General features: G+C 54.3%; 1 protein-coding gene and 1 long non-coding RNA gene across 26 annotated transcripts in view; one reads left to right on the top strand and one right to left on the bottom strand.

The window, feature by feature from the left end:
• IKZF1 (IKAROS family zinc finger 1) overlaps window positions 1–23940 on the bottom strand; it is a 92781-nt gene that overhangs the window by 36516 nt on the left and 32325 nt on the right. The window lies entirely within an intron of this gene.
• Window positions 7832–21714, top strand: LOC146400246 (uncharacterized). 2 transcript variants are annotated; one of them, XR_014816890.1, is made up of 3 exons: window positions 7832–11479; window positions 20263–20380; window positions 20609–21714. It is a non-coding gene; the product is annotated as an uncharacterized LOC146400246 (long non-coding RNA). The 2 variants fall into 2 exon arrangements; XR_014816889.1 differs by lacking the exons at window positions 20263–20380; window positions 20609–21714 and adding an exon at window positions 14508–17750 and having other exon boundaries at window positions 7872–11479.

Genomic DNA, 23940 nt, shown 5'->3' with positions numbered 1-23940 from the left:
TTTTTGCCTTTAGTTGTGCAAATAGAAAGTAGTGAACCTTTAACCGCTCACGCTGCCCTTACCTTCAGGAGAGATGGAACTGGGATTTTCCTTTTTTTTTTTTTTCTTTTTTCTTTTTAGGGCCGCACTAGTGGCATATGGAAGCTCCCAGGCTAGGGGTTGAGTCGGAGCTACAGCTGCTGGCCTGCACCACAGCCACAGCCACACAGGATCCCCGACCCACTGATGGAGGCCAGGGATCGAACCCACATCCTCCTGGATACTCGTCAGATTTGCTTCCGTTGCGCCACGACGGGGACGCCTGAAACTGGGATTTTCAAAGCGAAAGAGACCAAGTCTGTCCACCTTCAAGTACAGAAAGACACTGACGAGTTTGGTGCGGACAGAATCAGCTTCGTATCGAGGAGAATTTGTCAGTGTGCTGTCCTGTGACTTTCATACAGTGTATTTATTCCTTAAATCGTACCAGCCTGTGGGTCACGGCCAGATCACTAGTCTCTCATTAGCCTGGGTGAGCACGGTTTGCAGGGCCCTCTGCAATGCGTGTGGATGGAGCATTTCAGGGAATGGCCTCCTCGCTTGGGCACCGCCCTAGGGGGAGGGTCCCAGTGTGGCCAGAGGAGAAGGCAGAGGAGGGGACCTGGGTCCCCAGGGCCGGAAGGCCTGCTCCTCGAGAGAGGTGGCTACGTCCTCATGGTCCCCTGTGCGTCTTCGGGGTGGATCTGTGTCCTCCGACCACCCTCTGCGGTGGGGAACTCCGCCTTCCGCTGGGGAGGATGCTGGCCTCGTCTGCTCGTGGCGGGAGGGGACGTCCCTCCAGACATAGACCCGGGTCCGGGCGCCTCCCTGCCCAGCTCCCCTTCTCCCACCCTGAGCCCCGGCAGCCCCTCTCGTCTGGCCCCCACAGGCTCTAACGCACGCGGGTCTCACCCACCCCCGGCCGTCCGCAGCCTCTCTGAGCTCCTTCTCTCTCGGTTTTCCAATCGCATCCCTTCCGACACATCCGTGAGGTCGCCAGGCGGGCCTGCCCCACCGGTCCCACAGCCTGCCTGGGCTTCCGGCTTCCCCGGACCCTGCTTGCGGGCCCCCCCAGTCCACCCTCATCCCATCGCCCTGAGACCCTCAGGCCACATCTGCATTCGGAGTTCCCACCAGCCTGCACTGTTTGGATGAGATGAAACCCCAGAGTCCTGGACCAAATCCCTCCAGGACTGGTCAGCAGTGTCAACGCCTCTCCCAGCTGGGAACACTCCTCAGATGACCAGATGAACCTTAAAGACAAATACAAGGAACAAAGACCGGCCCCCGTGCCTCGCTGGCAAATGCCCTATAGTAGCCAGCACGCATCTGTCCTCAGTCCCAGCAGATCTGTGTCCTGAGGACATGTCAGGGCCACCCTTCCCCCAGCCTTGTCGCCTCCTCCACCTGCTCTGCCAGCAACGTCCCCCACCCTCCACAGCGCCCCCATCCCTGGGACGCCCACTCAGAGCCCAGCCCCCTCTCCCGCTCCGGCTCCACACCAGAGCCCAGCTCTGGAACTTGGTGCATGTGGAGCTGGGTTCTGTGCAAAGGTGAGAGCCCACAGGCATTCTGTTCCCTTCTCCCCGCTTCCTCTTCTCCTGCACAAGACCTAGAACGAGACGGGGCTTGTCACAGGGCCGCTGACCCTCCTTGCAACTACTTGGAGAGACAAGCATCAGCCCCGAATGTCTTCCGAAACGCAGATACATTGAAGGCGGGTGTGGAGTCGGGGGCAGAAGACACCTGTTCTCGTGTCTGAGTGTGGCTCTCAAGGAACTGGGAGCATCTAGGTGGCGTTAGGAACGGGGAAAGCGGGCTGGCCAGTTTTCCATATGATGCTGTACTTTACTGCTACTGCTACTGCTGCTTCTGTCCCCTCCTGTCCCAGCAGTCCCTGAGCCTGGAGCTTCATCACCTCTGGGAAGGAGGGGTGGCTGCTGAGGACCGGGGGTTGAGATGACCTTTTCAAGTCCTTCACCTACCCCGATGGTGTCGGCTGACTGCCAGGTCCGGGGACAGTTTTGGTGTTTCTAGTGGAAAGTGACAAAACGACCAAAGCCCACTTTGCTTTTCCTTCAAGTGACAGCTGTTAGATCTGCTGTCTAGAGCAGACAACGGAACTAAACAGCAGTCTGATCAAATAACTGCAGGAATAAACCAGCTCTGACCCTGTCTCTGTGCGGCACAGCTAGGGACCAGCCCTATTTTTGTTTATATTTCATTAGTGCAATTTGTTCACAGTGAACTAAATAGCACAGAAAAGCTGTGATTGACAAACCTGTAATTTATTTATTTTTATTTATTTATTTTTCTGTTTTTTTGCTTTTTAGGACTGCACCCGAGGCATATGGAGGTTCCCAGGCTCGGGGTCCAATCAGAGCTACAGCTGCCGGCCTCCACCACAGCCACAGCAACATCAGATCTGAGCTGCGTCTGCGACCTATACCACAGCTGATGGCAACGCAGGATCCTTAACCCACTGAGCGAGGCCGGGGATCGAACCCGCAACCTCATGGTTCCTAGTCGGATTCATTTCTGCTGTGCCACGATGGGAACTCCCAAACCTGTAATTTACAAAGGGAGCTGTGGACAAGGAGGGACACCTCCTCTGACGAGAACAACTGAGCAAACAGGTGAGACGTGACGATCCTATATCTACGGCTTGTCTGGAAGCCCACGCTCTGCCCTGTCCCCTTAGGCTCGCTGCAGTGTGGGGTGGAACAGTCAACAGGTTAAAGAATAGCTGGAGGGGAGCTCCCACTGTGGCGCAATGGGACTGGAGGCATCTTGGGAGCTCTGGGACGCAGGTTTGATCCCCAGCCTGGCACAGCGGGTTAAAGATCCCATGTTGCCACAGCCGAGGCTTAGGTTGCAACTATAGCTCAGATCACTCCTGGCGCAGGAACTCCATATGCCATGGGGCAGCCACAAAGGAAAAAAAAAATAGATTTAAGGATATTTTCTGAATATTATGTCCTTCTTGCATTTCCTTTTTTTTAAGGAAAAAGTTACTTTTTGGGGGGGAGGGTAAAAATAATATTTGCCTATTGAAAGATAGCACGTATACAGAAATATCAACTTAACATTTCTAAAATTCACCTCCAACTCCTATAATCTAAAGAAAACCATGAAAAGGAGAACATGGAAAAATAACAGAGTGAGAGAGCTGAGTTCAGGCTTTAAAAAGAAAGAGGGAAAGACGTTTTCAGGTGATAAACTGGAGTTAAGGGAAGCTGAGGCGGTGGGATTGGTGGTGAGAAGCTGCACAGGCCGCCTCGGGCTGGGGGCGGGGAGCAAAGCCGGGGGCTGGATGCAAGGGACCCGAACTTGAGTTTTGCAACTCTCACTCCAGTGGGGGACATGGACGCTCATGGGACAGGCCCACCCAGGAAGGGAGGCGAAGCCTGCTCAGGCCACAGGGGTGTGGACGCTGCTGATGGGCTCAAGGGCGGGGTGGGGGGGTGGGGGGGACACCACCTTTCAATGTCGAGGCCCCGCAGGGACAAGAGGTGGCCAGGCCCTGGGGCACCCACCCCCAGGAGAGGAAGGGCTGGGGCACATCAGGACAGGCAGGAGGTACCCACTCCAGGGTCCTGCTCTAGTCACATGCAGGTCTCAGATGCGGTTTTTCTGCGGGACACTTAACTGAGCAACTTACTGAGCACGGAGGCTGCCGGCGAACCGCGTAAAATGCAGCAGAGACCAAAGCAGAGGCTCTGCGGGTTGTGCCCGGCTCTGCAGCAGGCATGGTGGCCCTGTGCACCTGTGACACCTGGAGGAGGCAAGGCAGGCTGCTCCCCATGGAAAAGGGGGCGGGGAGGCAAAGGGGGCTCCCCTGGGACCTCGAGACCCCCCAGGCCATTTGTCCTGTCCCCACACCTGGCACCACGTCAAGCCCCACAGATCCCAGGAGCCGGCCCCACTTCAGGACAGCCAGAGATAAAGCAATCTCCCTCGGGACACACAGGGCGCGCCCCGCCACCCCGCCCTTCCAGAAGCTCCGAGGGGTCCCGCCAGAATCCCAGGCAAGAGGTGACTCAGCAGGGAGCAGGAGGGCCTGGAAGAGGCTGGAGCGAGCGCAGAGCCACCGCCCAGCCTCAAGGGGAGGCTCCCGCGCTGACTCCTGGGGGATGCGCCCTCCGACGGCCCAGGGTGGACACGAGGCTTCACCCTGCTTCTCCCACCCCTCCCGCCCTCCACCCCAAGCCTTCGGGCGGGCAGGAGCTGGGCTGGGGGGAGGGGGCAGGGGGACCGGATGTGAGAGGAAGGGGCAGAAAGTAGGAGCCGCCTCGGGTCTGTAACGACATGGGCATCTGCCAGGGGACAGGGCTGGGGCCGCGAGGGCGGCCAGGACTGACCCTCAGGGGATGCGGGGCGCCTGGCCTGTGCACGAGAGCCCACGGGCATGTGTGCGAGTGTGGGTGTGTGTGTCTACACACCTGTGTGTGTGTGTGTCAGAGAGCATCTGGTATAAGCTTTTCAGGAAGCTGGGTCAAGTAAGCGTGAATACCCTGCCTTTTCGAGGTCTTCGCTTTAGGAGCTCTTCGAAGTTGTCCCCTTCCTTTCTTCTCTCCCCCCGGCCTCCCCCCTCCTGATTTCCTGACCCTACAAACGCCAGGTGTGTTAGCCCATCAGCCTTCACAGAAAGATCTGGAACGTTACTCTGAGCACGGGTCCGGGGCCTGGAGGTGGGTTTGGAAAAGGAAGTCCTGCCTGGCCTCCCTCTGCCTCTGAGATGCTCTGGCCCCGAGAGAGTCACCCAGCCTTGGGCCTGGGTCTCCTCTGATGGGACACCGGCCTGAGGCTCCAGACCCTTGGAGGTGAGGGGCACAGACGCCCGCAGCCCGCTCGGGGACACCTCATCACTCAGCAGGCCGGGTTCCTGGCACTTGGTCACCGTCTCATGTCTCTTGGGAAGAACCTGAAACGTCAGTTTTCCTAGTAGATCTCATCTGTTTCCTAGGAGCCGGGTCCAGAAAGAGCCCTGTCCTTCCCTTAGGCAACAGTTCTTGGAAATAAGGAAGGTTCCTCCTCCCCTCTGTCCCCTGTCCCGGCTTTGTGATTCAACACTGTTTACTGAGAAACATGAAAAGGACCCATCTGGGTCATGCGTTCTTCCCACTGAAAACCCAAAAGCCACACCAGGCACGGCCCATCCAGGGCAAGGCTGCTGGGTCCCAACCGCCCCTCCCCTCTCTGTGGGACTCTTTAAAGAGAGACACACAGGGCTCAGACAGGGGCCGCCCGACCTGCCCAAGGTCACCCACTGGATGGGGAGGGGCCAGCTCTGGACCCCCGCTCTCTCCCCAGATGTGCACTTTGCATGGCTCAGCCGGGTCTGCCCGTTGGCCTCCGCAGACGCCCTTCTGGTGGGAAAGCTGAGTAAAACACAGGCCGGAGGCCGGAGGGCTACCACGCTGGGAACTGCTGAAGCCTCCTCCTGGGGGTCTTGGCAGGTGCACCCGGCCTCAAACCCCCGGGGCGAGCAGTGATTGTGTCTGTGCACTGGGCCCTGGGTGAGCCTCGGCTCTGCGCTTGGGGCCTTGAGGGTGTGGGTGCAAAGCCCGAGGGAGGGGGTGCGGTCTCAGGAGGGCGGGGGAGCCCCTGCCCAGGGCCAGCACAGGGGGTCCCTGTGGGAGCCGGAGGGGGAGGGAGCGGAGCTGGGCCTCCCGGGGACGGTGTGCAGGACGAGAGGCAGGGAGATGGATTCCCAGGGACACGTGGGCGCATGCGTGGTGGGTGGTCAGAGAGAGGGATGGACCCGGGTTCTAGAGGCTTCCAAGAGCTGCGAGGAGGCGCCGGGGCCACAGGGCGTCGTAGAGGTCCCTGCTCAGGGCCCCCGGGTGGAGACAGGGAAGCTGGGAGCCAGCGGGGGCCAGGGGCGGAGGATCAACAGGCTCCCGCAGCAGAAAGGCAGCCACGGCCTCTGCCTGGGCCGGTGCTGGCCCCGGGCCCCCCCCACCGGCTGCACACGACGAGCATCCGCGCCGCCCCAGCGCTTCTGCCCTTGCCCCCGGGACCCGCCGCACGGCCTGGCCTCCAGAGGCAGGCACGACGGCAGGGTTGTGACACTGAGCTGTGTGTCGTATTTTAACTGAGTTTCCACATCCTCCTGCCTGTATTGTAAAAGCCCTCGAAGAGGAACAAGGGCGAATAATGAAATATAGGAATCAGGGAAAGAGGAAGCCCGGGGACAGCGGCCCAACCGAAACGCAGAGATGTGTGGAGAAGTGACAGTGGGGAAGCCAGGGCCAGGAATGGCAGGTGGGGCGGCCAGCAGTGTGTGCCCTCACCCCCCCCCCCAGACACACAGACACACACACCCCAAACACACACACACATCCCTACCCCCCCCACAAAATACACACACACAGACACATGGCCCACATACACATGGAGACACATCCCAAACACACACACACACACACACACACACACACACACACACCCTCACACACACCAAACGCACAGACATACGGCCCACATACACACACACACAGAGACACACTCCAAACACACACACACACACACACAAACACCAAACACAGACACACAGACACATAGCACCCCCACAGACTCACCCCAAACACACACACACAGATACACAGACACACACACAGCCCCCCCACAGATACAGACACACACACACAGACACCCCCCCAAAACACACACAGAGACATACAAAGAGACACCCCCCGAATACACACAGACACATGCACAGACGCCCCCAAACACACAGAGACACCTTCAAACACACACACACAGACACACCCCCTAAACATACACACACACACACACACAAGACACACACACAGACACACATATACCGCCAAACATACACAAACACACCCCCAAACACACATAGATACACATGGACATACCCCCCAAACACATAGATACACATCCCCAAACACACATACAGCCACACAAAACCCCCAAACTCACATGAACACACACACAACACACTCGCATACTTACACACACACTCACACACATCCAGACCCAAATATCCAGACACACACCCATACACATACATGAACAGACTCATACACATACACACGTATACGTACACACAGACATACACAGACATACATACACACGGATCCACAAAACACACCCCCCCCACACACACATACACCCCCATACACGCATATACTCACACACACTCAGACACAGTCACACACAGGTATAGACGCACGTGCTCATACACACACATGCTCACACTCTCACAGACGCTCACACCCTTTTGTGCACTAAGTCAAACCTGTCAAGAGAGCAATCTCCTAGCTCTTAGCCCTGGAGAGAGAGTCACAGGCCCGCCCGGCACCCGGGGCTGGAGGATGCAGGCCGAGGGCGCGGGCACATCTGCCCTGAAGGGTCTGAGACCCAGAAACTCCCAGTGAGTCTACGAAACCACCCGTGATTCTTCCCCTGTACGTAAAAAGCCAGCGTGAAAACATGCGGAATTTCCTTGCATCATAATCACGGCGCTAACTTTAGAGCAGAGACCTCAAAGCGGACCCAGAGGGACCGAGGGCGGCGGTCTGCTCGGGCGGCGCTGTGGGACCTCTAAGCGCCGTTGGAAAACACAGACCAGGCAGAGAGGGAGAAGCAGAAGATGGAGGGACGAAGGAGCAAGCAAGTGCAAAGGAACCCGCTGGCGGCGCGCTCTGCTGGTGGAGATAACCCGGCCTGGGCTCGGCGTCCGAACATCCCCACCGGAGGAGCTTGGACGTGCTTAGAAGAACCCCTTATCTAGCGTCTCCACAGCTCCGGACCAAGGGGCGACGGGCTCCGGGGACCGCCCTCCGGCCTCCACGGCCTCCAACTCGGATGGAAAGCAGCCTCCCAGGCGCAGGTCTTCAAATGCATGCGCCCTCTGCCCGCCTCCCTCTCCAAGAACGCTGTCTGTTTGTATGGAAACTGCTGGTTATCTCTGGAGCAGCATCTGAGCAGCAGCTCCCAGGACGGGTCCTTTCAAGCTCCTCTCTGCAAGCACACACGCCGAACGGCCACAGATCTACAACAAGGGACACTGTGTCCTGAGTGGCGAACCTTCAGCGCATGCGCATCACGGCCCCCTGCCCGGGCTGCCTGGGGGGCAGGGGGATCAGGAGGGCGCTGTCCTGTGGGCCACCCTCCTGTCCGGCTGTCCAGCCACCCAGCTGGGGGTCGGTCGTGCTGAACCATGCCTCACACCCTCGCCTCTTTGTCACTGCCCACGGCTGCCGTGACCCTGGAGGAGTTTCTACGTCATGTGAGTCTCTATTTGGGGCGGAGGGATCCTGCAAGGTTCAGCCTTTCCCCTGAGACGCAAGGGGGCAGACAGCGGGAGAGGGAGGGGCAAGGCCCCCTGCCTCTGTCTCCAGCAGACACCCCAGGACCCCTCCCCAGGGACCTCTTGGGCGAATATTCGAGATGACTCTGTGCACCTGTCTTCCTGCTCCTGAGGCAGTCCGAGCATGCCGTGTAAAAGCCGGACACTGAGCGCTCGCCTTCGTACTGACAAGCACCCACTGAACACCTGAAGCGCCAACGCTGCACCGCTGAGCATGCCCCCCGCCCCTACCCCGTCACCAAGGGCACCATTTCCTTTTAAAGTCCTTTTGAGGAGTTTCTGTTGTGCTCAGCGGGTTAAGAACCAGACATGGAGTCCACGAGGATGCAGGTTCGATCCTTGGCCTCGCTCAGCGGGTTAAGGATCCACCATTGCTGCAAGCTGCAGTGTGGGTCGAAGAGGCAGCCCGCATCCAGTGTGGCTGTGGCTGTGGTGTAGGCCTGCAGCTGCAGCTCCAGTTCGACCCCATCCCTAGAACTCCCACCTGCCACAGGTGCAGCCTTGAAGCAAAGTCCTCTCTGATTCCAGGACAAAAAGCGGACGTGCTTGAGGGTCTCTAAAGGCGTGGATTCCCTCAATGTCTGTGACCTTGTTCTCACTTGGGTTTTGGTAGTTGTTTCTCATCTCAGAAACCGAGGCTCCCCCGCTTCCCGGGCAGCCCTTGGCCAGCAGCGCCGAGCCCCAGCCCCCCTCCTGCGCCCTGGTTCTTTTCCCTCCTCCTGCTTGTCCCTTGCCCCTCCCTCCCCTTCAGCAGGGACATCTTTTAAATGAACTGTCTGCTCACAGCACTCACGTCTGGCTGCGCTGGAGGGAACCCGGCTGTGAGAACCACTGATCTCTTCCAAACAAGGGAGCATTGATCAAGACGCACCTTGCGTGCACCAGACACCGCTGGTGTCTTAAGGCCTGAGCTACAGACAGACACAGACAGAACCCGCTGACCAGCGTGGGTCCAGCTGGTCCCAGCCGAGGAATTCCGCCTCCTTGGGCTCCCTCCTCACTGGTACGGTGCCTGCATCCTGGCTCTGGGACGGGCTGGGCCCCTGGCGGCCACCCGTCTCCCTCTTGTAACAGAGGAACCCAGAGAAACGTGGAAGAGGGCTGTTATTGAAACTTTTCAATGAACGGAGCAGACTTAGAGACTCACTGGCTGATCACAGACCAGAGCTGCAGCCGCTGGGCTCCCCCGGGCAACCAGGCTCCCGCAGCCTCTGGGGACGGGGAGACTTGGTGTCGCATGGAGGCTCCCACACGGTGGCCTCGGTGTCCCCACCAGAAGACTGGCTCCCAGGGTCAGTCACTACATCTGGTGACTCCAGAGAGCCCCCAGTATTGGGGCTGGAGGGGAGATGCCAAAGAAGACAGCAGCTTTTCTCCCCCCCCCCGCCCCCCACAAGCATCAGGGCAAATGCTGCAGGAATCCAGCCTCAAGTTCAAAGGCCGACCGGCTGCTGGAAAAGGAAGGAGCAGCTGATGCATGTGGGGTGGGCACGTGGCCAGGCGTCAGGCCCGTCGTGGGGAGGGGAGATAGCGGTCAAGGGTCTGAAGGCTTGGGCAGCAGTTCTGGCAGAGCCGTGGCCGGCAGAGTCGAGGGGAAAGAAAGGCAGGTTCCTCTCTCTGTCCAGGGCCCTGGGAGTTGGGAAAAGTGGAACTGCAACCTCCCCGAGATGGTGGGGAAGAGGACCGACCACACCAGGCATGTCCCAGGATGCGGCACCACCACAGACCCCTGCTGCAGCCCTCCGGGCTCGGCTCTCCCAGCTTCTCTCTTGTGATGAGATTCTGCCATCGAAGCAAGACAGAGAGACTTGGGAAGCAGCATTTTATTTTCAGAAAGCCAAGCATTTAAAATGTCTAAAAATATATAAGATGGAAAAATACACACCGCATGGAATGCACAGGAAGTTTTACCCACTGCAAAAGGGTAAAACCTTCATATTTAGGTTGTCCATTATTCCAAGATCTGTCAGGGTTGAGAGTCAAGTAGAATAAAACTGCGAATAAAGAGATAAGACAATGTATCTGCCCCCTAGATAAAGAATTGTTACAAGCCTTTCCTTTTGAACTGGAGCCTTCAGGTTTACGTGAAAGAAAGAAGCACAGCGGAAACGTAGGTTGGAGGGACCTGAACAAAGATCAAAGAGACTGAAAAACTTAAAAACATGAACGTGGGGGACTGAAGAGCATCCTTAGGTGACCTCACCCTGGTGACACCGCCCTTACTCAGACGTGGTGCAGCAGCGACGACAACCCACGGCGACAGGTCAAGAATGAGAAAGAAAGTAAAACTGACCTCGGGGACAACCAATAAAAGAGAAGTGCAGAAGCCCTCCACTGAAGTTCACGGGCTGAAGTCAAGGATGCGCTGCCCCTCGCCGGGGGTGTCCGTCCACCTCACGGGCAGCCAAGAACATGATGAAATGCTTCCTTCTTATCTGAAGAGCCAGCAGATTAGAAGTTGCAAATTAGAAAGTAGAGGAAGAGACGGACAACCAGATAAGAGGATGCAAAGCCAGGGTCGTTTAGGGCACAGCGACAGGCTCCGTACACACCAGGGCTGTTTCTGAGCAACGTTCAGGACCTTCGGGGCAGACGAAGACAAGGGAGCTGCTGGGCCACCCAGGAGGAGACGCTTTTGGCATCTGCACCTCGACGATGCCCCAGGCCTAAGAAACGTTTGCTGGAGGAAGGGATGAATGACTCGGCCAATGGACGCACTGATAACAGGAACCTCCTGCTGAGCGGACTCACGGTTTGCAAAGCATGTGCACCAGGGCTTCCTTCCTACTGGAGCTGCTGTGCACCAGCAAGCTGGACTTGAGAAGAAAAGGTTAGAGCGTCTCCAAGAGATTCTTAAAAGGATCTCAGGGGGTCTGGCAGGTGCTAGAAAGCTTCCGTATCCAGCAGGGTTAAACCACACGGAAAGTAAAACGGAGCAGGACACTTAGTCCTAAAGCATGGCTCCCTCTCCTGCAAATGCTACCCCAGTGAGATGCTGGCTGAGGTGGCCCATGGACCCTGAATTGTGCCCCTGAGGGTCAGACCTGGTAGCAAGCCCAGCATCCTGGGGGCTTCCTGACCAGCTCTCTGAATGCAACGAGGCCAGTGAATTCTCCTCAGGTAACCGATTCTGTGCAAAGATCTCAGACATTCGACTACAACTATGTGCAAAGAGCAAACATCTGCAATTGTTGTCTCTTGCTTCCAGGGTCCTGCTGCCGGGAAAGTAGATATGGAGGAAATACAGAACATTCTGAGATTAAAAACAGGAAATGGGTGAATTCAGTGCCCCTTCTGGGAAATGATGAAATGAAGTGTGTTTCAACCTTAAGGTGAAATCATGCAAAACTTAATGCATCAAGGTTTATTAGGACATATGATTTCTCATCACGTTAAATGACTTCTTAAAACCAAAACCAAAAACCAAAACCCAAAAAACAACCCAGCTAATAGAATGGTTAAATCCATCCCTTCCCAGATCATAAAACTATGAGCAGCTACAGTATTTATTTAAATACTCAATAAATATAGTATTTATTGAGTATTTAGTTTCTGATCATAGGCAATAAAAAAAGGAAGCAACAAATGGACAACTGTGACATGGGGAGTAGTTTAAAGGGCTCAGATCAGAATTTATAAAGTTCTTATTATTTGTCTTTTTGCCTTTTTTCTAGAGTCGCTCCCGCAGCATATGGAGGTTCCCAGGATAGGGATTGAATCAGAGCTGTAGCCGCTGGCTTACACCAGAGCCATAGCAACTCAGGATCCGAGCCACGTCTGCAACCTACACCACAGCTCACGGCAACGCTGGATCCTTAACCCACTGAGCAAGGCCAGGAACCGAACCTGCAACCTCATGGTTTCTAGTCAGATTCGTTAACTACTGCGCCACGACGGGAACTCCAGAATTTATAAAGTTTAGAATCAGCTGGTTTTGTTCAGAGGGGTCACATACAAACTGATGAAATGACTGGAGTTCATTGCGTTACACCACCAGCCCTGCCTGCTAGAAAGCACAGCTAGAACGTTTCCAGGCAGGTCTTCAGCCTGGAAGTGGCTAAACCAGAAGTCCCTATTCTCCATTTGCTGATGGTCAGTGGCTCAGGCTGGGCCCACTGTGACCCCGCTTTGAGCTGACCACTGGCAGCTGGCACTCAGGGAAAAGGGGACACCCACGGCTTGGCGGGTCCCAAGATTTCTCTTCCCAGACTGACACACAGGGCGGTTGTACAAATCACACCAAAGATCTCCATTTATGAGTAACCAATGCAAATGAGAGGAAATGAAAGCACAGAAAATGATGGGAAATCTAACAGCCTAAATATTTTTACACCTCAGTGACACACTCCTAACGGTTAAGACCCAGGCGATTCTCTGTGCGACATGTGAGCCCGGAGTCAGAGTCCTCCAGGGGCTGACACTCTGGACAGCCTGCTTCTCCGTCTGCCTCCTAATCCTGCCCAGGGGGCGTCTCTCTAGTGGCAGCACCTGCTCCCTCCAGGTTGGGGAAGGTCCGGGGCCTGGGGGAGCAATGGGCTCGGAAACTACCGGTTTCACCTGCTCAGTTCATCCAACTCCCTTGCGGGCCCTGGGAGTCAAACTGGCATCTGCATAGGGGAACCCACGGGGCGGCCACAGGGGTGGTGCAGGGGTGGTCTGTACTGCCTTCTGGAGAGACAGAATGGCTCTGATGGCCGGGACCCCTGGAGGGGCTCCACGTGTCCCAGGATTTCCCACCACGCCCTCACGAGCCCAGGGCAGTGGCAAGGGGCACTCGGGGAGGGGACAGCCATCTCGAAGCCACGTGGTCACTATGGGGAGCCACACCCGGGACCAGCCCTCACGCCGCTGCACGCAGCAGGCTCTGCATCCAGCATCTCCGTTGACCTGGAGATCACTTCATCTGTTCCCTCCATGGCTTCTCCTCCCTAAGGTTGTCTTTTCAAACCTACAGCTTTTGGGGATGACTCTCTAAGATAAATAAGCCACGCCGTCTCAGCTCCAAAGCCTTGACTCAGACTTGGCATGCAGGGTCCCCTCTCCCCCGAACTCACTTCTCACAGCTCCCACAACACGACTTCACATGTAAGGATGAAGGCATGTTTGCGGTGATCCAGGCTACGGGGTTCTTGATGAGAGGCCACAGAACCGGCGGCTCAAACCTGCCATCTTTTGCGAGGGGCTGTAAGCTATGCCAGTGACCTCAGGCCCCTGAGCCTGTCTGCCATCACCCCTCAGCTGTGGCCACCTAGCGAACATGTTCCCACAAAGCCTCTTCTGAGGTCAGGCCAGGACCCCCCTCGGCCCACACAGACCCCAAGACTGCAGGGATGCACCCTTGGCCCACGGTTCCGCCCTCCGACCCAAGCCCCTCTCCCATCAATGTCTTAGAGTTCCACCCATTTGTGAGGGGACAGAATACAGTCAAGTCTTCTAAAGAGCCCAACCCCTCCCAGCAAAGCTGGTTGCCGCTCCAGCCTCCCGCGGGTTCTACCCCCTCAGGAAGGCTGGCCACGCCTTCCCCATCCTCCTTCCTCTTCGCTCTGTGCTCAACAAACGCTGCACAAAGATGCTGGCTGGACCCCAGCAACCAGGACCACATGTTCCTCCCAGCTTCCTAATTCCCCCGAAAATACAGGACTGGACGGTCCAATGGCATTTTGAATGGACAGTGTTTTGAATGGTGACAAAGTTCAGAAACTCACAGACTTAAAATAAACATGGGAACACGAAGAGTCAAAAGAAGGAAAGATTTAAAATCAGAAACCTTGGGTTCACGTGGGTCGTGTGATTAAAAGATCGGTTAATTAACCTCATTAATTGTACAACCAACCACCTACCCAGGATGGCCCCAGCCCCACCTGCCATTCTAGAACAGCGTTAGGGTCCGGGCACATGCCAGGAACTCTCTCTTCCATAAAACAGGGAGGGCGACAGCTACCTGTCACTTGTCCCCGTGACCTGCCCACTCTGTCTCCCTCCAACCTACACATGTTAGTCAGGGGCAGGGTCTCGGCACCTGTATGGCATGACGCTGGTGCATTAACTGGGTGGGTCCTATTGTGCGTAAATAACAGTTGACTTTCTGAAATCGCTTGGGACTATCTCAAGGTGTGTTTGCTTTGCTTTGTCCCTTGTCTACTTTCAGAAAGGCTGCTGTCTTCGGTCACACCTGGCACAGGCTCGTCTGCTCATTCCCGAGTCAACATGGCACCAGGCTCCTCCCACACATGGGCGGAGCCTCTGTAGCTGCTCCACTGCCACCTGTGGCTTCAGAGTCATCGCCGTCTTGTGCTGACCTTGGTGCCAGAGTGATAAGGAAGCAGCACCTTGCAGAGGTGTCTAACCTCAAAAAAAGAGCCAAAAATAACTGCTTCTCCATGTACCCATCCCGCTTTTTTTTTCTGGAGCTAAGAATGTCTGCTAATGTCCCCTTTGGAGGCATCACCTGAAATCACTCATCAGAAATGTTTCCTCTTCTATTTCTGTGTCCTGTGAGAATCACATGCTCTTTCCATGGACTCTGGAAAGCCAGGCATGTCACGTCCAGAGACAGCAGCTGCAGGCGTCAAAGGCTTAAATTTTTCGGACAAACTCAAGGAATGACTTCCCCACTCTCTTTGTTTGGAAGGCTGACGAATACACATCAACAGATCTGTCTCTCTGAGAGGGGAATTCTCTTGAAAGTGCCTCTGGCATCTCAGAGGGAAATCCTGGGATTTTCTTTATTCTTCTGAAATGAAGCCAAGGACATACTTCATCCTTCGATGATTAATAAAGCACCCCCACTTCCCTCAAAGCTGCCCCGTTTCTCTGTGCACCTTAGAACGCGAGCCTTCCTGACCCAGAGCGTCAGGAAAGTGGAAACGGGAACCGATCACAGCAGCCAGACCATGGTGGCTACAGGAACCTCGTGAGAAGGACCACCCGCACACCTCGAGGTGTAAAGCACCCTTTTCACCTGATTCCCCTTCTGCTCAGACTTTCTAAGAAACCTCTCCATCTCTACAGGGTACCACCTGCCCTTGAAGCATTTGCGAAATTGCGTGACACAACACCAGACGTTGCAACTGAGCTATGGAAATTCTGGATCGAAGGAACGGGCCATTCGTTTCAAGATAACGTTGCCATTGACAACAGCACAATTTAAACTCAATTAAAACCTGATAGACACAGCTCTTTGCAAGACGCGCTTTGCCTGGAATAAAGGAGGATGGAGCTCGCGTTCCAATGAAAACAATGGCTTATTTTTCTGCTTCTGTTTGATGCATGGCGTGAGCTCTGCTCCTTTTAAATTTGCAGAAACTTACGTTTCAAAGCAAGACTTTAACCTTAAGCCTGGTTTGCTGTGAAGCTACCAAGACGTGCTTCCTTTTACACCAGCATGTGCTGACTGCAGGGCCAGGAACCCTAAAGCCGTCAGGGGTCAGGGGTCAGACCAAGTGGAGACCTTAGTAGCCCAGGAAGCGGTAACAAGCCCAACTAGTATCCGTGAGGATTCGGGTTCGATCCCTGGCCTCGCTCAGTGGGTTAAGGACCCCGCCTTGCTGTGAGCTGTGGTGCAGGTCACAGACGCGGCTCCGATCTGGCATTGCGGTCTGTGGCATAGGCTGGCAGCTGTAGCTCTGATTTGACCCATAGCCTGGGAACTTCCATATGCTGCAGATGCGGCCCTAAAAAGCAAAAAACCAAAAACCAAAAAACCAAAAACCCAGATTATCTGAAATTTTTATATATATAAAAAGGCTATGTTTTCAGTGGGCATCTCACAAGGTCGCTGCCGTGGAATTGAGCCTGTCAAGGGAGGCAGCCTCTGTACTTAGGTGGAGCACACTGTCCTTCCCAAAGGACCCTAACTGGCTGAAATGAAACCCGGAGCCCGACAGGACATGAGGCTCCAAACACCAAGGGCACAGGTGCCAGAGGGGAGCCATTCCTGAGACGCTGACCTGACACCCTTAACTGGCAGGACGCACACATGTGACCCACCCATGTATACGCCCAGGAGTCTGCACCCGAGTGAGGGAGGCTCTCGTCCCCTGTGGCTCCTGACCTTCAGAACTAGAACATTCAAGTTCAAAAGCACCAAAGATGTGTGATACCCACGTGTTTACAAACTAACAGCAGTCCATCCATCTCATGCAACTGGGTTGGCCTACAGTCTCCCCTCGCCCCCTGGGGCAGCAACCGTCTGCACAAAGTGGGGTTCGGCACCAGCAGAGACTGGGCCTTCTCCATCGCCTGTGTCCTGAGGTCCAGCGAGGTCCTCCAGTGCCGGGTTTCAGGAGACTTGGGCACACATCCCCGGGAACAGTGAGAATGGAGGGATGTAGGAAAATGTACGACCCTGTTACCTCCTCACACTCCCAGGGACCCAGGACCTGTCGGCCAGGAGAAGGGGATGTTCAGATGGCCTGGCCTGCTGTCACCAGTGACCAGAGGGCGCCCACACTTAAGAGCAAGGACTGCTACGGTGGGCGGCTTCGGGGATGGCTCGGGATAGAAGTGGATTCATCCAAGACTTTTCTCATAATCAGTGTCTCTCTAACCCTCAAGCATGAGGTTGGTCTCATGAGGTGTTCAGGCCGGCTGGCCCACCCCCTGTGAAGGAAGCCAAGCCCCGGGCTTATGACTGTGCAGGGGCCTCCGTCTGCAATGCTTTACGGGCCTGGGAATCCAACCCACAGGGCGACAGAGCACAGATCAAACCAGCTGTGTGCATAGCTGGCCCCGAGGGTACCAGGGTGGAGGACAGCGTCAGCATCAGAAGCTTTCCGAAACGTTCCTGGACTCATTCACGTGCAGACAGAGCCCTGTTCACCTTTTCACTGGGGGAAAATGGTCCTATCACAGTCGGCATCACCGATAAGAGCCACTCTGGATGTCAATGCATCAAGCTAAACACTTTCATTACGATGGAGCGGACGTTTATAACCAGGCAGCACTGTCGGGGGACAAGAGGGCAGTTTATTCCATATTTTATTTCTCTATTTTCTCTCACTGTTCAGCTTCACCTCCCACTCTCCCCATAGCAGGTTAATTCTCTGAGCCCCCTGTCTTCTCTCCCAGTCACCTCTGTGCCTAGCAGGTACCTGGGACAGAGAGGGTATTTAACAAGCATCTGTTTCATGAATTGATCCTCCAGAGCCGGCTCAGGCCCACCTCCAGCTTGCCCCCTGCATCCTGCTGGCACCACGCAGAACCTGGGCTGGCCATTTAGCCGCAGATCTGCCCGAGGTGTGGCGCAAGGTCCCTGTGGGTCCCTGATGGCCATTTAACCCTGTGCAGCCGGTTCTCACACGCTGTGGCTCCTGAGGACGGGCGGGGTCCAGCAGCTTGGGCTGATTCACTGGCTGCCCTTCCAAAACAATACAGGTTTCCAGAACATGTCAATGAGCTTTCGGCTTTCTTTTCAATTTTCAAGACTGCAGAGGGAACTGGGGCGGCCTTTCCTGGGGGTCTCTGGGAGAGTGTGTTCTTTTTCCTTGGATCCAAGTTAGAGGACGTTGATGAAACTGTTTCCAAGATCAATATTATAAGAAAGCAAGGAAGAAACACAGGCAGGAAAGGAGGGGGGAGGGAGGAAAAGAAGGAAGGAAGGGGGAGGGGGGAGAGGAAAAGAAAGAAAGAAAAAAGATGAAAGAAAGGAGAAAGAAGGAAAGAAAGAAGAAGAAAAGATAGAAGGAATAAAGAGAAAAAGAAAGAAAGCAAAAGAACAATAGAAAAAAGGAGAAGAGAAAGGAAAGAAGAAGAAAGAAGGAAAGAAAAAAGAAAATGAAGAAAGGAAAGATGGATGAGAGAAAAGAGAAAGAAGGAAAGAAGGAAGGAAAGAAAAAAGAGAAAAAAAGGAGAAAAGGGAAGAGGGAAGGAAAGAAGAAAGAAGGAAAGAAGAGAGAGAGATGGAAAAAAGAAAGAGACAGCGGAAAGAAAGAATAAAAACCAACAGACAGTAACAGCACAATCAAAGCCACAGCGCTGAGCCTGTGGCTCTCTGGATGTTGGCATGTGCAGGACCTCTAGCAGCCACACAAGCACGCACTGTCTCCTGAAATGCAAGAGTGCACTTACTAGCCGGAGGCGTCCCTGCACTGGAAGGCTGGGGTCTGGCTTGCACACAGCTCCTCCTGGCCAGGGCCGGGCTGGCCCACGCGTGGCACCACGACACGGGTGCTGAGCTGAAGCCCCAGGCTGGTTTTCTCAGGCTGCAGTACGGGTGGCTGGCTGCTTCCCTTTCTTGCATTACAATTTTTTTTTTTTTTTTTAAAGCCTCTCCTTTACCACCTCTGCTCCACTGCCTCATCAGGCTGCAGCAGCGGCTTTCAGGAAGTTACCAAGAAGCTTCATTCTCCATGATTTTTGTAAATAGTGTCATAGCCATGCTGGTGCCCGTTTGGGGAGATTAGTTCGGCGGCACTCTCGTGGTCAGGTGTGTCTATAAAGCAATTGCCTGGCTTCAGAAAGTTCAAAGGGACTTCCCACCCCCCAAAATTACCCTAGGGAGTGCATAAGAATAAAACAGATGGGTGAAAACTAAAACTAGAACTCCCAGATTTCTGCATTGAATTCAGCTGCTCTGCTTCGGCAAACGACTTTGTTTTCACATGTTTACTTTTTGCTGTATTCGTGATACTTTGTACTTATCACATATCCGCAAGACCTGTGGTTGAAACAGAGCTACAGGAAAGAAATCCAGATGATGTAACAACACTAAACTGGACCTAGATTTGCTCTAAATCAAATGTGGTCCTCACCAGAAGAACGAAAACGCAAAATTCCAAATTCCTTTGTGACGACAACGGAGAAAATTGTTTTGTAGGTAAAACTGATGGAAAGACTGCTTCAGAGACGCTGATGAATAACTAGTTTGCGGCTAAATTTCAGCAAGGATTCATTTTTGAATGGTTATCTATGATACAACGACACCTTCCTCTACAGAAGCCCAGATCTGCCCCATTCAGTAGGTTGCCCCTCAACAGAGATTGCTTCCGAGCGCTTGAAAGGTGAGAACTCCAAAGTGAGGTGTGCGGAAAAGCATCAAATACACGCTGGGTTTCAAAGCCTCAACAGCAAAAAAAAAAAAAAAAAAAAAGTAAAATACTCATTAATGATTGTCTACATCAAGAGCATGTTTAAATAGCAAAATCTCGAGTGTACTGAATAACACGTATAAAAATTCACTCCATCCGAGTCAGTTTTCTTTTTTCAGGGGACTGCTAGGAATCTGGGAATGACATCTGTGAGGCTACGCCAGCCTGTGGTTAGTGCTGCTCCAACAGGTCACTCCCCCCTTTCGTAAATACGTTCCAGCAATGCTGGTTGTCATTCATCCAGGACCTCTCCCCACCCAGGACAGTTCAAGGTCACCGTGCCTCAGTTGGTATGGAGCCCAGCTGCCTGCGTAGGACCTGGCTGGAAAGACCCCCTCACCCACCAGGCAGGGAGCGTGCACGTGGTGTGTGCGTGCACAGGGCAGGCTGATTTTAAGGATGCATTTTTAGGAGACACGCCACCAGTAATTAAAAAAAAAAAACCAGTTACTGAAATGGGCCAAACAAATGAACAAATAGAAACTTTAAGAGAATTTTTAACACCTGCAGCGTCAAATATAAAAATCAGTACTGAGCCCACATGTTAGTAATAACAGTACTTCTTAAAAAAAAAAAATCGTGAGTAAGGGCAGTATTTTTTTTTTTTTTTCCCACTGTACAGCAAGGGGGTCAGGTTATCCTTACATGTATACGTTACAATTACATTTTTTCCCCCACCCTTTCTTCTGTTGCAACATGAGTATCTAGACAAAATTCTCAATGCTGTTCAGCAGGATCTCCTTGTAAATCTATTCTAAGTTGTGCCTGATAAGAAGGGCAGTATTTGTAATGACAAAATAACTCTTCTCGTCCCAGGATGAAAACCGCTTGACTCAAAACCACTTCAGCACTGTCTAGTGAACACGAATTTCACCAAAGACCGCTTGAAGGATGATGCTGAGATGGACTAAGGGGTGTCTGTACCGGATAATAGGTAACTGTCACCATGTAACATGATGGGAGAAGAGAGGCCGTCAGAAGCGGGGGGGGGGGGGGGGGCAGCAGCACTGGCGAAGCTGTATTTTTGCTGTTATGTGTTTAAGTGGCAAAGGTGGAGATATTGGGAAAGTGGCACACTGCTGCCAGATTTTCCATGAATAGTAATATAAACAATCCCAGAATTGCCCATAGAGCTGTAACAAAAGTCCTTTTCTCCTTTCAGCAGGATTTCACCACCCGTGTGACAGTCCATCCTGGAAAGGAGAGGGGCCCCCTTTGCTGCGCGCTCTGGAAGCAGGGCGAGGCCCAGGCTTGGAGACCTGCCGCTCATCACAGCCGCCCGCTGGGCGGGGAGGACACCGGATGTTCACGGCTTCACCAGAATCAAGCCCGGGTGCTTTCAGTGGAAATCAACAGCCTGCAGCCACATCCCCTGCAGGGGAAAAGCTCTCCTGGCAGGCGGCCTGGCAGAGACAGGCCCTAGACCTGCTCAAAGATCCTCGCAGCCTGAAAGTAGGGCACCCGAGACTCCCCAGTTAATCCAGCGGTGGCCAGTGGTGGCACTCCGAGCAGGAAAGCTGGCAAGAGCCTCTCTGCCTTCAGCACCAGGAGCCTCCCGAGCGCCCACCCCTGCCACGCACACTCTGCTGAGCCCTTGCTGGCACAGGGTCCCAGTGAGGCCACCATGTACTTAGGGACCACCAGGGAGGTCACCTCCCACATCTCAGGGCTGCAGCGAATCCAAGGACCTCAGGGCGAAATACTTTCGAGAAGACCAAACCCAATCTCATGTTTGGAAGGACAGCAGGAAGCCAGGGCTTTCCCAGAAACATCATTTGAATTCAGCAACGTATTGATGTAATGCAGACAAGTCTCGCTTTGCATTTAAAGTTCTTCAAACCAAAACAGCAATAATAATAATAATGATAATATTGACAGCTCATAAATATGACATAGAATTTTTCAGTCCCCCAGTGACAAAACTAAAGCGCTAAAGCAGCATTCTACGTATGAATACAGAAAATCCAGTTGGTCTGACATTTCTGGTTTGGGGACATCTACAGCAAAGCATCACTTGGAATCCACTCACACTGCGCGAGCTTCGTTTACCCCTCCTGCCCCCACCCCGGTCTCCCCAACTGGCTGGCTGACTCTTTCCTAACACCCTCTCCATAAAACACACACGCACACACCTGCATCCACACAACCTCCAGCAAACTACTTCCTGCTCTCCATAGGAGCTGTCAAGACCTTAAAACCGTATTTAAGCCCCCATATGGAGGTAAACCAGCTCTCAAAAAAAAAAAAAAAAAAAAAAGTCCTCATTTGTAGCATTTGTCCATTTCTCTGGTGTAAATTCTTCCCACCACACTAGGCTCCAGGCTACCATCCGCTAAACAAGAGGCTGGCAGCTTGGGCTCCAGCCCTGCAACCCAAATGCATTCTGAATTCTCTGTGAGTTTCCCATCCCCCAAATCCTAACAGCCAAAGGGTTTGCAGTTTTGAGCAGCTCTGCAGTAACGTGTGAACTGTAGTTCCTGCTGAGACCTTGCAAGGCGCTGGCTTATCTGGCGGGGACAGTAGCCCAGCCTCAGCCCCCACCCCAGGGCTGTGGGAACCAGGGAGGCAGCTTCCTGGGTAGGGCCTGGCTCTACCAAGCAAGGGTTGTCATCTCCTCGAACTGGTGCTGTGGAAACTTCACAGGGCAATGGTTAGGGCTCGGCTCTGCTTAAACCTTTCTACTTTTGCATAAGAGGAGGGGAAGCTTTTTTTTCTGGGTTATATTTACACTTCCCAAATCAGCAATGTCCTAACCAGACAGAAGGACAGGTGGCAACTGGCAACCACAGCTCAAAACCTTTTTTTTTCTTTTTCTTTCTTTTTTTTTTTTTTTTTTTTTCCATTTCTTTCTGAAACCCTTGTAGAAGGAAAGTTAACGAAATGTCGGTTGGTTGGTGTATACACAGCAGTATCGAGGCTTTCAACCCAGATGGGGCGAAGCAGACAACAAAATGAGGACCCAAACCCTAGAACAGAAAAGGCTGTTTATGTCCCTACGCTGACAGCTAAAATCTAACTCTGCTGCCCTCAGCACACCAAGCGGGCACACGCACTCCTGCATTTACGTTTTCAGAAGAAGATGGAGGTAAAGGGGCTTTGGTTTCTCTTGGTCAAAACAGGCGGCTTCTCCCAGTTCACATGCTCCCTTGGAGACAGGAAGTGAAACCTGGAAGCGGGCTGGGAACGCCAGGCTCAGCTCAGAGGGTTCCAAACTCTCCTGGCCCTGTTTTTTCTACAGATTATTCCCTTTTTTTGCCAAAATTCATACTTCCAGGTCTGGGACGCTACTGAGTCTATTACAAAGTCTTGAGCCATCAGCCCTAAGCGCGGCCTGCGGTGTGAAGCCTGCGTGGGTGGGTGCCTGACCGAGTGGAGATACGTGTTCTCAGCTGGGAAACGTGTCGAGGTGTCAAGAGGAGCCGGGGAGGGGGGTGAGGGGTGTGGGGGACACGGTGGAGGTGGGGGGGCGCTAAACCCTCCCATGGGAGGGGCAGTCTCAGCCTGAATGCAGATGTGGCCTTAAATTCCCTCCCCTCCACTTCAAACCTCTCTCCACCGTCCTGCCAGCTCTTTTGCCTGACAAAGCAGGGCCACCCGGCCACCCATTCACTAGGTCCCCATGTCCTGGACGCCTCCCCGAAGCTGGGGTGCAGTGAGCAAAGCCCAGGGGTGCCCTTTGCCGCAGGGCAGACAGGCTTGCCCTGCAGGGAGCTGCTGGGGGTGGGGGTAGGGGGCTGCCAGGTTAGGTCAGCAAGGCCCTCTCACTGGGACTCCCGCATGGAGACTGGATGCCGGAGGGCACAGGTGACAGGGTCCAGGCAGGAAAAGCAGAGCCCCAGCCCGGCGCCCTGACGGCTGGTCCTGCCTCCTCTGCACCCCCGTTTCCTCCTGGCCTGGGCTGTGACATTTTACTTCTTTCTCTCCTGAAGGATCCTCCTCTGACACAGGGCCCCCCAAGCATCCTTGCTGGCTGCCCCCTCGGCCTGCTCCGGGCTCTCCCTTTGGCCCTAAAGTCCAAGTCCGCAGCATGGCCCTCCGCTCTTCTGCTCGCTGCCCTGGGCTGCCCGGCCTGCCCAGCCGCCTCTGGGAGCTCACCAGCCCCCTGACGTCTGTGCCATGAAGACTTTCTAGAAACGCCACCTGACTCACACCACTCATTCTCTGCCCCCACCCTGGCTTTCTCTCCCAGACCACCGCACCCCTCTGTGCCCAGGGCCCCGGGGCTCCTCATCCCTCACGCTGAGCTCCCAGCACAGCTGGACCAGCTCTGGCCACCTCCTACACGTCCTGACTTCCAGACGGTTCCTTCGCTATGAACTGTTAACAGGCTTCCAGTCACCCCCAAGTCCGTGTCCCCTGCCCATTTTGTTTAAGAGAATCACTCTTGTCACGTCACTCACCACGGGGACACACCGTGGCCACTGCCAGCACCCCCCCGCCTCCACCGGCCTCGGCCTCCTGGCTCAGGCCCACGTCATTTGAGGGCTCCCCTCC

The sequence above is a fragment of the Sus scrofa genome, chromosome 9 (assembly GCF_054392235.1).
Source record: "Sus scrofa isolate SSC_HxYL_T2T_F1_AM1 chromosome 9, Sscrofa_HxYL_maternal_Yorkshire_Landrace_v2.0, whole genome shotgun sequence".
Taxonomy (NCBI): domain Eukaryota; kingdom Metazoa; phylum Chordata; class Mammalia; order Artiodactyla; family Suidae; genus Sus; species Sus scrofa.
The sequence above is the reverse complement of the archived record's forward strand: the minus strand, read 5'-3'. Positions and strand labels throughout refer to the sequence as shown.